The sequence below is a fragment of the Scyliorhinus canicula genome, chromosome 5, assembly GCF_902713615.1.
Source record: "Scyliorhinus canicula chromosome 5, sScyCan1.1, whole genome shotgun sequence".
NCBI classification, from domain to species: Eukaryota; Metazoa; Chordata; class Chondrichthyes; order Carcharhiniformes; family Scyliorhinidae; genus Scyliorhinus; species Scyliorhinus canicula.
Window position 1 is genome coordinate 66,262,866 of NC_052150.1, and position 17,245 is coordinate 66,280,110.

Genomic DNA, 17,245 nt, shown 5'->3' on the forward strand with positions numbered 1-17,245 from the left:
AAACTGAGCTTATCAGTGCCAGAAATGAAGATAAGTGTGACCTCAGCCTCACCAAAGCCCCCCCCAAAAAAGAGTTTTTTTTTAAATTTAGAGTACCCAATTCATTTTTTTCAATTAAGGGGCAATTTCACATGGCCAATCCACCTAGCCTGCTTATCTTTGGGTTGTGGGGGCGAAACCCACGCAAACACGGGGAGAATGTGCAAACTCCACACGGACAGTGACCCAGAGCTGGGACCGAACCTGGGATCTCAGCGCCGTGAGGCTGCAGGGCTAACCCACTGCACCACCGTGCTGCCCTAAGAGTCCTGTTTAATAGTGGGGAGTTCTCAATGCCGAAAGACACTCCACTAAAGGTGCCCAAAACAGGACTCTGTTTCTTTTTTGTTAAATGGTCCGGTGTGTCCGTTGACATTTTCTCTATGCCTCTATGGAAGCTTGTGACTGCAGAGATTTTAAAAAGGCATTTGTAATACAGCTCTGTTCACACATCTCTGTACTGTCATCTCTGCATTTCCCCAAAGTACAAAACACAATGGGGATAATTACTGTATGAGCCCACACCCATCAGCGCGGGATAAGCGACTTGGGCAGAAAAATCACGTGAGAGCTGGGAACCGCAATTCTCTCTGGATCCCCACCTACCACATGATACCCTCTTACGAAATATTCATTCTGTGCTAAAGTGACTTTTACAAAGGCGAAGCAGGCATGGAGATGCCTCCGGGAGCACAGAGGTAAGTATATCCCCGGGGGAGAAGGAAATGGCTGGTACTCTGCCTGTTGGAACTGCCAGGTTGGCACTGTGTCAAACTGGCAGTACCAACGTTTGCCAGGGGACAGTGCCGGGGGCATGCCCCAGTGGAAGCGGGGGTGCGGGGGGGGGGGGGGCATGGGGGGGTGGGATTGCTGACAATGCCACTGTGATGGTGGGACATTCCAGTGCCTGTGTAACGAGACATTCCATTCTTCTGTAAAAAAGGGTTTTTAATTTTTTTCTTCCCTCTTTCCTCACTCATTTTGTGACAATTTTAATGAAAGACTCCTTGACATGACTGTCCAATTCGATGTGAGAGCCTTTATCTATTCATTGTATTAAAATTCTTCTCAATTGTAAAACTGTAGGTCTGCTGTGCTTCAATGGAAATGGTGCCATTATCCCGAGTCTCTCTTGATAACCTGAGGGCTGAATTGTCAATGGAATTTTCCACTGAATCTAACCCCCATTGCAGGGAAGCCATGGTGGGGGTTCACCATCGGCAGGACCAGAAGATTCCGCTGGCAATCCCTGCTAAGATAGGCAAATACGTCAATAAGAATAACTGCTTTCTTCTGTGAAAGGCTTTGGGCGCGATTCTCCGCTCCCATGCTGGGTGGGAGAATCGCGGGAGGGCCGCTCTGGCACCCCCCGCGATTCTCCCACACCCCCAAAATGGCGTGTCGGGTTTTGCGACACGCCGCTCGGAGAATCTGGATGGGCCGAGCGGCCGGCCGTTCCTGACCGGTTCACGCCGACGGCAACCACACCTGGTCGCTGCCGGCGTGAACATGGCGCTAGCAGCTGTTTTGTGGCTTGTGGGGGGCGGAGAGGGGAGTGAGCACCACGACCGTGCTCGGGAGGGGACTAGCCCGTGATCGGTGCCCATCGATCGTCGGGCCGGCGTCTCAATGGGACGCGGTCTTTCCCCTCCGCCGCCCCGCAAGATCAAGCCGCCACGTCTTGCGGGGCAGCGGAGGGGAAGATGGCAACCACGCATGCATGGGTTTGAGCCGTCAGCCGTCGTGACGTCAGCCGCGCATGCGCGGGTTGGAGCCGGCCAACCTGCGCATGCGCAGCTGACGTCATTAGGCGTGCCGGCCGCGTCATTCTCGGTGCGCCTGGCCTTGACGCCAGCGACAAGGCCCCGCGGCCGAGATTCACGGCACGACCCTCCTAGCCCCCCGGGGGGGGGAGAGAATAGGGGGCCAGGAGCGGCCTCCGACGCTGTCGTGAACCTCTCCGGGTTTAACAACGGTGGAACGGTGTCGGACCTTACGGACAATTCCGCCCCTTGTTCGCAGTACTTGCCTACAAGGTTACATAGGCTAATTTGGCGGTTTGTTCATTAGATCTCTGCTTTGCAGCTCTGGTTTGTCAGCTCAGCATGGGTGCTGCTTGCGCTGTTTTACTGTAAACCTCAGATGAAGAACAGAAGAACCAACAGCAGCACCAGCGTCAGCTGGGACAGGGCCAGCAGGAGCAGGGGCAGCAGCAATGATATCCTGTTCCTCACAGACAGACCTGTAGCTCCAAAGGAGAGAGGGTGTCAGCGAGATATGTAGCTCACATATCCAGCACAGAGGGTCAACAGGCAGAGAATTGGATTCCCTGGCATATCAGAGCTTCAGTGACTCAAAAGGCCACGTCAGATGTTGGCAGACATTTCCAGTCTACTGGTATAAGAGCTGTTGCCAAATGTTTGCCACATTTCACCAGTGGCAATCAAGCTCTTAATTCTTTTTCTCTGGGCCATTCCACGGCCTCGCAGGGGACATTTTCAGGATCTTGCAATCAATGCCCCATAAGTGCCTCAGATAGGTGACAGGTGGTTTGTTTGCCAGCATCAACAATAATGCCAACTTTACCTGCAAGGACACCAGATAGAATGAAGGGCCATTCAATTTTCCACTCCAGCCAGCCTCCCACAGATGCAGGTTGTTGTCAACTGCACACATGCCGCAATTAGGTACCCTCAGTTCACCCATCAACTGCAAGGCCTTCCACTGTTGAACAGCAAAAGCAAAATTTAAAATAGTTTTCAACGGAATCAAGTAAAAATATATGCTGATGAAACACAAGGTCAAACTATGAGCAAAGAATCACCATGATGAATAAAAATACAGGACAAAATTGAGAAATAGGTACAGTGGGGAGAGCATGAAATGGGAGAAAAGAATGAAATTAAAAGAGCAATATGAAAAAATACATGCCCACGAAAAAGAGGAACTATGAAATTAAATGATCAAGGAACATAAAACAAAATAGTCAAATACTTTAAGGGCATATCAATAAAAAAGGAAAGATGTGATTTGAATAGGGTTACTTGCTGATGGACAGGATGATATCACAGACAATGATAGCGAAATAACAAACTTATGAAATAATTAACTTAGCTAGGATTTTCTGGCTCCATCACTGGCAGGCGGTGTTGTGAGTGGGACGGGATAGATGCTCTCCTAATTTTTCTGTCCCGCCCGTGACGATGCCAGCCAGTGTTGGGGCAGGAAATCACTCCTTTTGTTTGTGTATTCAGAGTGGCAGAAGGTAGAAAGTGGTGTTCCTTGAGAACCTAAGAGCAAAGGATGGGTCTCTTTATTTTCTTGAAAAGAGATGGTTGAAGGGAAACTAATAGAGGGGGCGTGAGGTCTTGAAAATGATGAAAGGTTTTGATAGACTGGGTACCAAGACAATGGGAGGGACTCTCCATTCCTTCACGCTGCAGTGCATGGGGATTTGGCTGAGTGCCAAATTCTCCCTTCTCCCTGGCAGTGGTGGTGAGGTTGACGTGCAACAGATAATCCCGGCTAATATTGCCTCCTCTGGAATAGAAGCAAACAATATAAGATAGTCACCAAAATATCGAATAGTGAATAAGAAACTTCCATATCCATAAAGTGGTGAGAATCTGGAGCTCGCTATCACAAGGAGTGGTTGAAGTGAATCATGCAGGCTTATTTAATGTAATGCTACACAATGAGGGAGAAGGAAATGGAAGGATACATTGACAGAGTTCAATGAGGAAAGACATGAGGCTTAAGTGGAGCATGGGCAACACTATGCTCCACTCCATGGACCAAATCGCCTGTTTCTTTGCTTTATTTCCAAAGTCATTTTTCACAATCCATCAACATGCGGCTGATGTGCAACTACAAAAACACCTTTATGCAAGGGTGTACAAGATTCCCAAGTAGCTGCCATGATGTTTTGTGTCCCACGGCAGTTTACCCTTCCTAATTACTTCACAACTCAAAACAGACTTATTGACTGGCAGCTCAGAGACATCGGACAACCTATTAAAATATGGCTGAGGATACCCATGAGGAACCCAACCAATGAGGCCAAGGGGCAATACAATGTAAGCCCTGTGACAACTAGGTATATCATTGAGCAAGCCATTGGCATACTAAAGAGCCACTTCAGGTGCCTGGACAGATCCAGAGTGCCCTTCAATACCCACCAGCCTCGGTCTCGAGACTGGTCGAGGTGTAGCTGTGCTTTGCACAACATTGTTGCAGAGCTGTGATATTTCAACCTTCAGGAGGAAGAAGGCACAAAGTCTCTTCAGAGGATTTCAAGGAGGCGGGTTAGAGGAGGCAGGACAATATGTGGCCAATGCACCTGCAGAGGTGTGTATTGTTGCTTTTGATTTTCTTATCATTACAAAGTTCACTTTAATTCCACCAGTCCATCCATCTGACAGCCACGTGCAGAAGTTACTTTCCACCCCCACCACTTTGATTCCTCCAACGCAAAACTGCCCCATAAAAATGAAGCCTCCAATTTTCAGTGACCTATTGTTTAGTTTCAATTCATGTCTTACCATTAATCATGTGAAAAAAACCACTTGCTTGCCAGGAACCAAAAATGGTCAAGTAAATAAACATTAACATGCAGCAATATACTTGAATAACTAGATTTCTGCAAGATACATGTTGGATGTTACTTTTACTGTAATGACTTTAACCCGTCAATAAGATAAAACTATCACAGAATCGTTTGAACACAGAAGGACCCTATTCGGCACAGCGGCATTTGGCTCTCCAAATGAACAATTCCCTTGGTGCCATTCTCCCGACTTCTCCCCCTAACCTTGCACATTGAAATAGAATGGTCTACAACCTTTGTGTTTTATAGCCTGAAGGTATCAATGTGCAGGATGTTCTGGCTACTCGCCTTTAGCTGTAAAATCTTGCTCTACGTAATGGAGTCAAATGAAATAAAATTCTTTTACTTTCTAACTTTGAAAATACTTTTCACTTTCTAAATATGAAAGTCCTAAAAAAACAATGTACTTGAAACTAACGTTGCATTTAAAACATTGTTAATTGCCTTGCTTCCAGAAATATGATGTGACAATAATCCATTTTCACATACTGGCGAAGCACATAGAGTCAATGGGACTGGTTGATTAATTATTTCGTTGAATCGCTGCCAAGCCACATGTGAGCTACAACTTGCTGTCCTGAGAACTAATGCTGCTATGACTCAACATCTAGATAAGGTGACTTCAACAGTGGGTGGCTAAATCAGTTTGCTTGCTTGTGGTGGGTATTTGAACATGTTTGGACCAATGAATTTCCCAGAATTTGCTAATTATGTCCTCAGATTTGAGCTTTCATAATGACTATTACATTAGGGCAAGGTGTGATAATGATGATGATAGAGTAAATGGATCTTGCTTTAGCAGGGCGTGGAGGGAAATTCCACTTGTGATGAGTGGAGGCTGCTTTGTTTGGTTTACCTAAGAGAGAGCCATGTCTCTGGAAGCCAGACTGAAGTACTAAACACCTGGGAAAAAAATCCAGTGTGTGTCAATGTGAGTATAACCGCACAAGGGTGTTATAGTTAATAACTGCTAAAACAAAATGAAAAGGAAAATCAGCAAATTGGCATATGTGCGAAACAATCAAATAGAAAGGGTTTTGACAAGACTGCTACAAAAATTTGTTTTAGGGATTATTTTAATACTGCAATAATGAACTGATTGCTTTAGAAAATGGAATTTCATATAAAACCCATTGTATTCGTCGTTTCTATAGTTACCACCTTGAGATAAAGTGGTTTTGTATTACATGTAAAAATCAGTAATTACATTGTTCACTCTCTGGCATGTTTGGAAACAGTAATACCGTGTAACCTCAAATTGAACAAGCAGCATATCATTACTTTGCTATTACAAATAAAATTCTTGTTTTACAAATTTCCGTGAAGTCAAATATTATTCACAATAAATAGAACATAGATACCAGGAGTTGTTCCAAATGTAAAACATTCACAGTTACCAGAAATAGAATTAAATCGTTGAAGTACAAATATCAAAGAACATTATTGCAGACAAAAAGTCCATGCTTGATCTGAAGAGCAAAAATCAAGTACGCTGTTCTGAGTCTTACTTTAGTTCCAATAAAAAGCAATGCTGATTATTATTAAAGTGTAAGAAACGTGAGTTGGAATAACGGACAGAGTGATAGGGAAGGCATGAGGCAATAACTCAGTCCTCTATCCTAGCATGTGTTTCTTCTCCTAGGCTATGTGAATGAATGCTTGAAGTCAACATGTCATCAATAATATCTTGATGGCTGCACTCCATAAAATGGAGTTTGGAGAGAGAATCTGCGATTGGATTCCAACTCCTCCACACAAACATCAGTGGTGCTGTTTCAATTAATGAGTGGAAATTGGCAAGTTTTCATATCAAGTCTGGGGTCAGCCAGGACTGTCCTTGCTCTCCCTTCCTGTTCACAGAATCGCAGACTTGTCACGGTGCAGAAGGAGGCCATTTAGCCCATCATGTCTGCACCAGCTCTCCAAACACGCAATGAGGCTCAGTGCCATTTCCCTGCCTTTTCCCTGTACCCCTGAATATTGTTTCTATTCATGTCACTATCTAATGCCCTCCAGAATGCTTCAATTGAACCTGCCTCCACCACACTTCCAGGCAATGCATTCCAGACCCGAAGCACTTGTTCTGTGAAAACATTTTTTCGCACGTCACACTAGCTTCTTTTGAAAAACACTCGTTCTTGATCCTGTTTACACACGGGAACAGTTTCTCCCTGTCTACTCTGTCCAGCCCCTTCATGATTTTGAAAATCTCTCTCAAATTTCCTCTTGGCCTTCTTCTGTCCAAGAAGAACAGTTCCAACATCTCAAATCTATCCTCAAAACTGAACATTCTCACCCCTGGAGCCATTCTTGAAAACATCTTCTGCAATGTTTTCAATGTGTTCACATCTTTCCTGTAGTATGAGGCCCAGAACTATACACAACATTCTATCTGAAGTCCAACTAGTGTTGTATATGTTCAGCATAACCTGCTTGAGCTTGTACTCTATGTCCCTCTTAATAAAGCCCAGAATACTATCTGCTTTATTAACTGCTCTCTCCACCTGTCCTGCCACATGTTGTATCAAAGCTTTTGCTTCATCCTTCAGGAAGGATGGAGGCATAAGATGGTGAGAATACCAACCTGTCGAGGCACCCAGGTCAACAATGCCCTGTAAATGGATGACATTGCCATCTTCTGTTCAGATCTTCTGTTGGTTCGCCGACTAATGACCATCTGCAATTAGTTAAAGTGTGAACTTGCCACTTCCCTCCCTGACCCTTCCACTTTCTGCTTCCCTCCTTCACACTCCCACTCGCCGCCTCCCTCTCCTGAAGCCATAGTGTGAGGGAGGGCTCAGGGCAGGGGTGATGAGATGGAGGAAGCAAGCGAGGAAGTAAGAGGAACTACAAATGGGAGGGGGGAGGGAAGAAGCGAGTGAGAGGGTCAGTGGGCAGGAGAGCTGGTGAGTAGGTTGCATGACCAAGAAGTGCTGAATGATAGCTTTGGACTTTAGGAACTGATCTGAGTGAATTTTAGCTGTTAATGCCACCTGATTAATTATGTCAGACTAGGCTCTCATTTGTTAATTTCTTGTCAGGTGCAGTTTATCAGTTCCTTGCTCATGAGATAGAGTGGCAGTAAAACTAATTTAACCATTAGGATAGGACTCTAATATTAAAGGTGCGGAACTTGATGGAATTTTCCATGACCATGGAGGCCTCCATGCTGGCGCTGATGTTCCATCTGTCCTCAGGGATGCAAAGGATCTGTCTGGCTATGTAGCGTGGAATGCTCTGTTCAGTTAGATCATGCTGTACCTATTGCCCCTGGTCAAAATTATGTTCAGAAAAACACCTTTGACCACAAATCCATGAGGCAGTGGTTTGCATATCATGTCCTTGAGGCCCTGTGGGGAAGGAGATGGTGGATCCTGTCAGATAGCGAATCCTGAGCAGATGGTTAACATCATCTGATAGAATGTCTCATCGCCAGAACTTTCAAACAAGCACCAAGAAATAGATTGGCTGGTGGGTAGAGGCTTTTACCTTTCAGATCCTTCCTCCAGGCCTCACATCTCACCCTTGCTGTATGCTGCCCTTGAGGCAGTTGTGATCGGCAACAGACAGTCATCCAGCTCATTCTGAAAAGTGCCTTTGAGGTGAAGGGTTTGAAAGAGATACAGTGTTTTTATTGAGGTTAATCCTGATCTGCTCTTTAACACAGGACCCTGTGCTCCATGGACTGTTCAAGGGAAGCACATCAAGATAAATATGAACTCCTGCTGGAGAACCATCTCCACTTGCTGATCTTCTGGTACAAAGAGTTATCATCGATCGAGTGTTACAGACTGGCACATTCCAAGGTCCAGGGCTATATACTCAGGGATGCACTAAAGTTTTGGGCAACCATTGCAAAGGCTCACTAGCTAAGGCCGTGGGGCTGGAATTTGTAAAATATCTCTGGCTGTGTGCATGAGATTTGACATGAAATGTAAATGTACATTGCAACATTAACTTGCAATCCCAATTGTAACGAGGTACCTAATGTACAATGTTGAGCTCTGCATTACACAGTTTGTAATGTCAAATTTGAACTGTTATGTAATATACTTTTACAAATGTGGTTTTTGAAAAAATAAGATTTTCAGAGTTAAATTTATTTTGAAAACTGCAGCCGAAGGGTATAAGCACCCACTGACCAACCAGTCAGTTTGATGTATTTTAAGTAACTGCTGTTATTTTAAATTCATATTAACAAAATTATTTTTTAAATTCTTGATCTCCTCCAGTATTGGTTGAGTTGTGAAAATTGGATCTCCATGCTCTTCCAATTCAGGCCTCTCTCTTGCACATTTTCATTGCTCCAACATTGAAAGTCTTAAGCAGCCTAAGCTCCAAATTCTTGAATCCCTTTCCTCAATCTATCCAGCTCTTTACCTTTCTTTCCTCCTTTGAGACTCCTTCAGGGGTAGCATGTGACACAGTGGTTAGCACTGCTGCCTCATGGCACCGAGGACCTGGTTTGATCACGGCCCTGGGACACTGTCATATGTGGAGTTTGCACATTCTCCCTATGTCTGCGTGGGTCTCACCCCCACAACCCAAAGATATGCAGGGTAGGTGAATTAGCCACACTAGATTTCCCCTTAATTGGAAAAAAATAATTGGGTGCTCTAAATAGGGCATCATGGTAGCACTAGGGCGGCACGGTAGCACAGTGGGTAGGACTGGTGCTTCACAGCTCCAGGATCCCAGGTTTGATTCCTGGCTTGGGTTATGGTCTGTGTGGAGTCTGCACGTTCTCCCTGTGTCTGTGTGGGTTCCTCCCACAAGACCGAAAGACATGCTGTAAGGCGAATTGGATATTTTGAATTCTCCCTCTGTGTACCCAAACAGGCAGTGGAATGTGGCGACTAGGGGCCTTTCACAATAACTTCATTGCAGTGTTAATGTAAAATTACTTGTGACAATAACGATTATTATTATTAAATTTATTTTAAAAGAGAGTCCTTCATTTACACTTCTTTAACAAAACTTTTGGCGCTCTTTCCAAATATTCGTTTTTTTTAGTTTAGTGTTAAATGTTGAATAATGCTCCTATGAAGCAACCTTGGATATTGTACCACACTAAATGTGCTATATTACTGTTGATTTTGTAACATCAGTTTGGTAACCTAATTGTGAATCGCTTACATGATTAATGTCAAAAAAAACTTTAATCCCTTGTAGTATTGCACAATAAAATTATCAATCTCTTGTTTGATTTCTAAAGGTTGCTAACCCTTTGTAATATTGATTGAGTTAACAAAGTAAGGGATATATTTTAAAGATAGAACCACCCAAATTTTAAGAGTACTTGACTACATTTTTAAAAATATTAATGGTTTATTAGATAGATATTTTAGGTTTAAAAAAGTCCACTGCATTTGACATAAATTGAGGTTCAGCTTGTACTGATCAGATTTCACAAAATACATCCTTAAGATCGTGTATTAACATCTTCTTCAAACTTTCATTCATACTTCAGACAGTGCAACTACACTTGGTCGTCTAAATATACAGCCACTTAAGATCCAAAGCAACAACGTACAGCTTTATCGCTCTTCACACTAACAGATGTCAAAGCTCAAAGGTCAACCAATGCCATTAACAAAGATATAACCAGTTATTAGGGATGAAAACGTGTTAAACCCTCAGCATCCTAACTGCTGCAGAATCAGCTATGGTGGCTTTATTGATACTGAAAACATTCTGTGCAAGATTGTTTGGGAACATCCGACTGCAAGGTTTAATACGAGTCAGTACAAACTCAGATCAGTATAAATAATTTCTTTGTTTGCCTTTCATAAAAAGAATAAATATATTGAGCCATTTGTGATTGATTGCATGATCAGTGTCATTAATTGCCATGTCATTAGGCACAAAAGTGCATGCATTTTGTGTTCTCAAGTCCAATTAATTGTCTTGCAAAATATTTTACCAGGTGACACTGACAGTTTGATTACAGAATCACAGAAACGTACTGCACAGGAAGGAGGCTATTGAGCTCAGCATATCCACAGCAGCAGACAAGAAGCCATTCAGCCTAATCACACTTTTCAGCACTTGTAGGTTATAACACTCCTACTGCGTCTCCAAGTACTTTTAAAATTAGTGTTTCCACCTTTGGCAACCTTTCTGGTATCGAGTTGCAGATCATCACTGTCTGTGCACAAAAGATTTCCTCTAAACCCCATCCAAACATCTTCCCCTGGTTATGGAACCACCAACCAAAAGGACAATGATTTTTTTCGATCCACTCCATCTAGATCCCCTCATACTTTTATACACTTCAATTATCTCCCCTCAGCCTCCTCTGTTCCAAAGGAAACAACCTTCGCCCATGCAATATTTCCTCATAACTAAAGTTTCTTCCCTTCCTGCTGCCGGGATTGTCTGGTCACATGAAATTCAATAGATAGGTCCAGCCACCGAGGGGGTTGGAAAATCCTGGCCTTTGTCTGAGTTAATAAAGGCAGGTATCCTGATCACCTTATATACCTGCCCAGCTACCTTCAGGGGTCATTGGACATGCACTCCATGGCCCCTCTGTTCCTCTATACTCCTCAATATCCTGCTATTTATTGCATTTCCCTTTGCCTTGTTAGCCTTCCCCAAATGTATTACCTTTGCACTTCTCTCAGTTGGATTCCATTTGCCAGTATTTCACTGATCTGAAACATCCATTGATATATTCCTTTCGCCTGCAGTTCTCTTCTTCATTATCAACTACACTGTCATTATCAACTTCAGTGTCATGCCCTGAAACTGCACTTTCCAGCCTGAGGATTGGAATCAATGGAACTGGCCTCTTCATCCCTTCTGTGTCAGGGTCCTCTCGCCCTCACGGAGCTAATCACCATCCCACACTGGCTATCAAAGAATCATAGAATTTGCAGAAGGAGGCCATTCAGCCCATCGAGTCTGCACCGGCCGTTGGCAAGAGCACCCCACTTGAGCCCACTCCTCCACCCTATCCCCGTAACCCCACCTTGCCTTTTTGGGCACTAAGGGCAATTTATTATGGCCAATCCACCTAACCTGCACATCTTTGGACTGTGGGGGGAAACCGGAGCACCCGGATGAAACCCCCGCAGACACGGAGAGAACGTGCAGACGTGGGACGATGGAGCTGTGAAGCAACCGTGCTAACCACTGCGCTACCATGCTACCCACAAATGCCCCTATGCAGCCGAGCATTTCACTGGACCAGAGGTGATGTAGTCAGAGTCACTTTTTTAAAAAATTCCAATTATGGGGCTAATCCACCTAATCTTAACAACTTTAAGAACACCAGGTTAAAGTCCAACAGGTTTGTTTCAAATCACTAGCTTTCGGAGCACTGCTCCTTCCTCAGATGAATTCAACAGCCCTCCAGCAGCACCCGACCAGGGAGGATTTAATAGTCATTTCAATATTGGTCATTTGCCTGCCACCCCAAAAGGTCATGAAGCCTGAATTGGCCGACATGTTCAGGGATGGGTTTTCAGCTGGCGGGAGGCTGCCACCAGTGACCAGAGGAAATGGTGCTCAGCGCTAATATGTATGGTTGGTGTGTGGGAATTTGCCCACTGACAGGTGGGGGATGGATGCCCATAACGGGAAGCTAAACATTTCCTTGAGGGTTCCAGTGGAGAACATCTGTGCACTGAACTTCTTCTAGCCCAGTTCCTGCTTGCCAACAGATTTCACCAGCTACTATCTTGAGTAAATGCCGGGCCATAACTTCCTGGTTTCACAGCGCCGCATTTGGTGGCAATCCCAATGATGTGCTGAGGAATCCCTCCAGGAAGTTTACATGTAATGGATTAGCTGACAATTGTCCAGAAGTGCTAACTTCCCCTGGACAATAGCACTGGGCTAGGAACCATCCCACAAAACGATTTAAATCACTAACTTCGAATGCTTCTGCCAGTTTTCCCCTCATGGTTGGTCTGAAAGAATTCAAATGAAAAAGGCACTTCTAACTTCAGAAAATCTATTTCTAACATCCAGACCCCCATGGAAATCCAAGCACACCTATGACCCCCAGGGGACGCCCTGTACCACCCATGACCCCCCAGGGGAAACCCCGCCAAACAAGCATCCCCGCCTGGTCCGGTCCAGCCCATACCCGACACCGCCACCTCTCAGTCCAACTCCGGCCCACCTCCCATTTTCATTCTTTCACCTCTCCCCCCCCACTCCCCACTGTTTGGTTCCCCTCCCCTCTTCTGTCCCAGTCCAAACCGTTCACTTATCTTTCAAACTTACCTTCGCCCTTAAAACAGTTCCTTTAAGCATCTGCTTTACGGCAGCTAGTGCTGTTAAAAGGGGTCGTGTCTGGGGCAGCACGGTGGCGCAGTGGGTTAGCCCTGCAGCCTCACGGCACCGAGGTCCCAGGTTCAATCCCGGCTCTGGGTCACTGTCCGTGTGGAGTTTGCACATTCTCCCCGTGTTTGCGTGGGCTTTGCCCCCACAACCCAAAAATGTGCAGGGTAGGCGGATTGGCCATGCTAAATTGCCCCTTAATTGGAAAAGATTAATTGAGCACTCTAAATTTTTTTAAAAGGGTCGTGTCTTTCATCTCTGCCCTCCACTGACGCCATGCTGATGCACCCAGGGGCATCCAGCCTGAGTGAGGAAGGTCGGGCGAGACAGGAATTTCTAAATTTCAACAAAGGTTAAGACCCTCCAAGTGGCAATCCGCCTGGTGATCGCCACTCCTAGGAAGTTATCAGCTGATATGTCATAAGACCGCAACTATTATAAATTAATAAAACTCCCATATGCCTGTGGAAGACATCCTGCCGAAGATTGAAAGAAATGTGATAAAAGTGTTGGTGGGCATAGGCAACAGAGGGGAATCAGGCAACTGTCATTTTAATCAGTTAGTTACACTGTTCCCATTGGATAAGCAGGGGTAAAGCTAGTCCTAAAGTGTTTTAATTTAAAATAAATCCTGACAAATAATTATGTGGTGTACAACAATGTACTCTTTTAAGTGTTTAAAGTCATTTTGAATACCTAACATTTCAATTTGTTTCCATGATAAATGCAATAGCTTCATGTCAAACTGTAGAGTTGTAATGCCCATTCAGCCATTTCTAATAACAGACTTCAAAAAAATTCTTTCAACTTAAATTCAGACTTGCAAATAAAGAAATGTCCTTTTATATCCACATACAATTCTTCCCCAGGACATTTGGTTTTGCAGTTGTTAAAACTTGATATTTTCCTGTTTCTTATGTTCTTATGTAAGCATGTCAAACATGTCTGTTTTGTATCGTTTTAAACACTATTGTTATTTGAGATCATTGAACACAGATACTGCTGATTGAAAAAAAAGCTGTCCATTTTTGTGTTTAGCCATTGACAACAAACCTTCTCAAAGACATTCGGTAAATGATGGCTGAAAGAACTGAAACAGGAAGTATAATGCAGTAGCCCTTGTCAGACCAATGGTAATTGGTACCTTTGAAGTCTCTAATGTGAGAAAAGATGAACATTAATCTTAAATCATGCTGAGTCTGGGGCCTTGCTTTCAGCTAAAGTAAGAATGTGCAGTTATTTGAAACTTGACCTCAGGCCTTTGAAAAGTTTGGCTTAGGTTGCCATAGTATGACCTTGTAAATGTAGACAGCTGCAAGTCTGCAGCTAAGAGCAAATTACTACAGCACTTGTTTTTTTTTAACTTGAGAATACCAAAGGGTGTCTACTTAAGCTTTTTGGGGTCAGCTTTCACTTACAGAAACATTTGGAGCAGTAAAACACTGTGAAGTCTCATGAGAAATTCTATCTTGCCGTAAGCTCATTAGAAAGTGCTACAAAGTGATACAGTAGGTTCTGGAATTCAGAAGGGCCATCAACTCAGTTTCTATCTGATTTGTTTTGAAGTTCTTGCTTTGAATTTCCAAAAGGATCTGATCATTAAAAAATATTGGGATTCATGCAAAATAACAGAGGTAGCAGAAGAATCATGAAAGACATTTTAAACTAACTCACCAAGTAGGAAACCGATGAAATCAGTGGAATGCCAGTTGAACCCCATCTAATATTACTGCCCATTGACTTCCTTAGACAGTGTAATGAGATGAGGTGGAAAATTAGTGTTCCGCCTGCTTCCTGATGGGCAGCATAGGTCAAAATATTTTTCCATTAATTCTGGACTGGGGAAAAATATGTCCCAACAGGTCTTCAGCTCCCAGCATAATGCAGATGTTGGGTTGATTGTCTTGGTCTCGTAAACGTTTGAATCTTATTTTTATAGACCTCAAGAGAGCTTTCACCAACTCTGAGTTCGCAGCTGGCGTGAGTTGGATCAAAGTGTTGGTGGATGGATTTCTCTTTGACATGGGGAACGGCAGTATAAGATCTGCCTTTGGAATTTAAACAATTGCTGCATATGATGCAGAAACCTGGGAGATCCAGCAGGTTCTACAACACACTTCAGGGCTTGCAGGTGCAAAGTTGCTTTCTGATTTCCCTTTCGGATTCAGAAACATTAGGGCCTTGCATTATATAAAATTTTGGTCATATTCACTGCCTGTCAGTGGAGGGACATAGGAATATGAGAAAGCATGAGAACTGGCAAAGGGACAATTTAGCCTATTGTAATGGGCCAGGGCTGAGAAACACCAGAGTTTATTATGCAGTCCTCCTGACCTACAACCTTTATGTTGAATTTGGCTAGGATAAGCATAAGAGTCTTCCCTTCAGGTGTGATTCAACAGTCTTCCTCGACATTTAATCAAAACAAGCTTTATTCTAAGAACTTTATTCTGTGCTGTACTGTTCTAAATTCTAAAACTTAGTTAACATTTATATAAGCACACAGCAAGAATTTTTATCAATTGCAAACATAAATACACCACCCAGCTACAGTAATCTATGTATAATGGGGCCTCACGGTAGCATGGTGGTTAGCATCAATGCTTCACAGCTCCAGGGTCCCAGGTTCGATTCCCGGCTGGGTCACTGTCTGTGTGGAGTCTGCACGTCCTCCCCGTGTGTGCGTGGGTTTCCTCCGGGTGCTCCGGTTTCCTCCCACAGTCCAAAGATGTGCGGGTTAGGTGGATTGGCCATGCTAAATTGCCCGTAGTGTAAGGTTAATGGGGGGGTTGTTGGGTTACGGGTATACAGGTTACGTGGGTTTAAGTAGGGTGATCATTGCTCGGCACAACATCGAGGGCCGAAGGGCCTGTTCTGTGCTGTACTGTTCTATAACACTCAATGAATTCCTCCTTAACTGTTCCAATTCAAAACCAAATCCACTAAACCAAAAACCTCTTTATAATGCGTGGCCCAGAACTCCGCATTCTCATTTGAATGAGACTGGCCTTCCCTGAATATATATTTTAAGTTACCAAAGCTGGTAGTCACAACCTGTTTAATACTGGAACAGATATCTAAAATGAAAATAGAGAGAGACAAGCCAAAACATTTCTTTCTCCTTGTCTGTGGTCTGCGGCAGTCAAAAATTGAAAGTGAAACCAAAAACCTCACAGCCACTGTCCAGCTCCACCCACAAAATGACATCACTGAAGCCATGTGATAAGACAAAACCTTTCTTTAGTCCCTTTGCTCCACAGAACATGTACACTTTACCCTATCATGAACTTGACAGTTCCTGATGTTTAGTGAGGAGCTGAAGGAAATTGATATTAGTAGAGGAATATTTTGGGGAAATAAATGGGACTGAAGGTGGATAAATTTCCAGGATCTGATAAACTTCATCCCAGGATGCTGAAGGAAGTGGTCCGAGAAATAATAGATCCATTGTTCGTAACATTGTTCGTAATTTTCCAAACTCTTTGAACTCAGGAATGGTTCCTACAGATTCGAGGGTAGCTAATATTTTTAAAAATAAATTTAGAGCAGCAAATTATTTTTTATTTTTCCAATTTTTCCCAATTAAGGGGCAATTTAGCGTGTCCAATCCACCTAACCTGCGTATCTTTGGGTTGTGGGGGTGAAACTCATGCAGACGTGGGGAGAATATGCAAACTCCACGCGGACAGTGACCCAGGGCCGGGGTTCGAACCTGGGTCCTCAGCACCGCAGTTCCAGTGCTAACCACTGCATCATATACCGACCGTGAGCGTAACTAATATAAGCACGCGATTCAAAAAGGGAGGTAGAGAGAAAACAGCGTTCTATAGGCCAGTGAGCCTAACACCAGTAGTAGGGAAGTTACTGGAGTCCATTATCAAGGAATTCAAAGCACAGTATAATAATAATAACCGCTTATTGTCACAAGTAGGCTTTAATGAAGTTACTGTGAAAAGCCCCTTGTCGCCACATTCTGGCGCCTGTTAGGAGAGGCTGGTACGGGAATTGAACCCGCACTGCTGGCCTTGTTCTGCATTACAAACCAGCTGTTTAGCCCACTGTGCTAAACCAGTCTGGAAAGCTGTGGTATAATCAGAGAAAGTCAACATAGATTTACAAAAGGGAAATCATGCTCGCCAAATCTACTGGAATTCTTTGAAGATGTAACTAGTAGAATTGACTAGGAAGGCCTGATGGATGTGCTGCATTTAGACTTTCAGAAGGCTTTCGACAAGGACTCACATAGCAGATTGCTATGTAAAGCTAAAGAGCATGGAATGCATGTAGTGTCTTGAGATGGATAAAAAG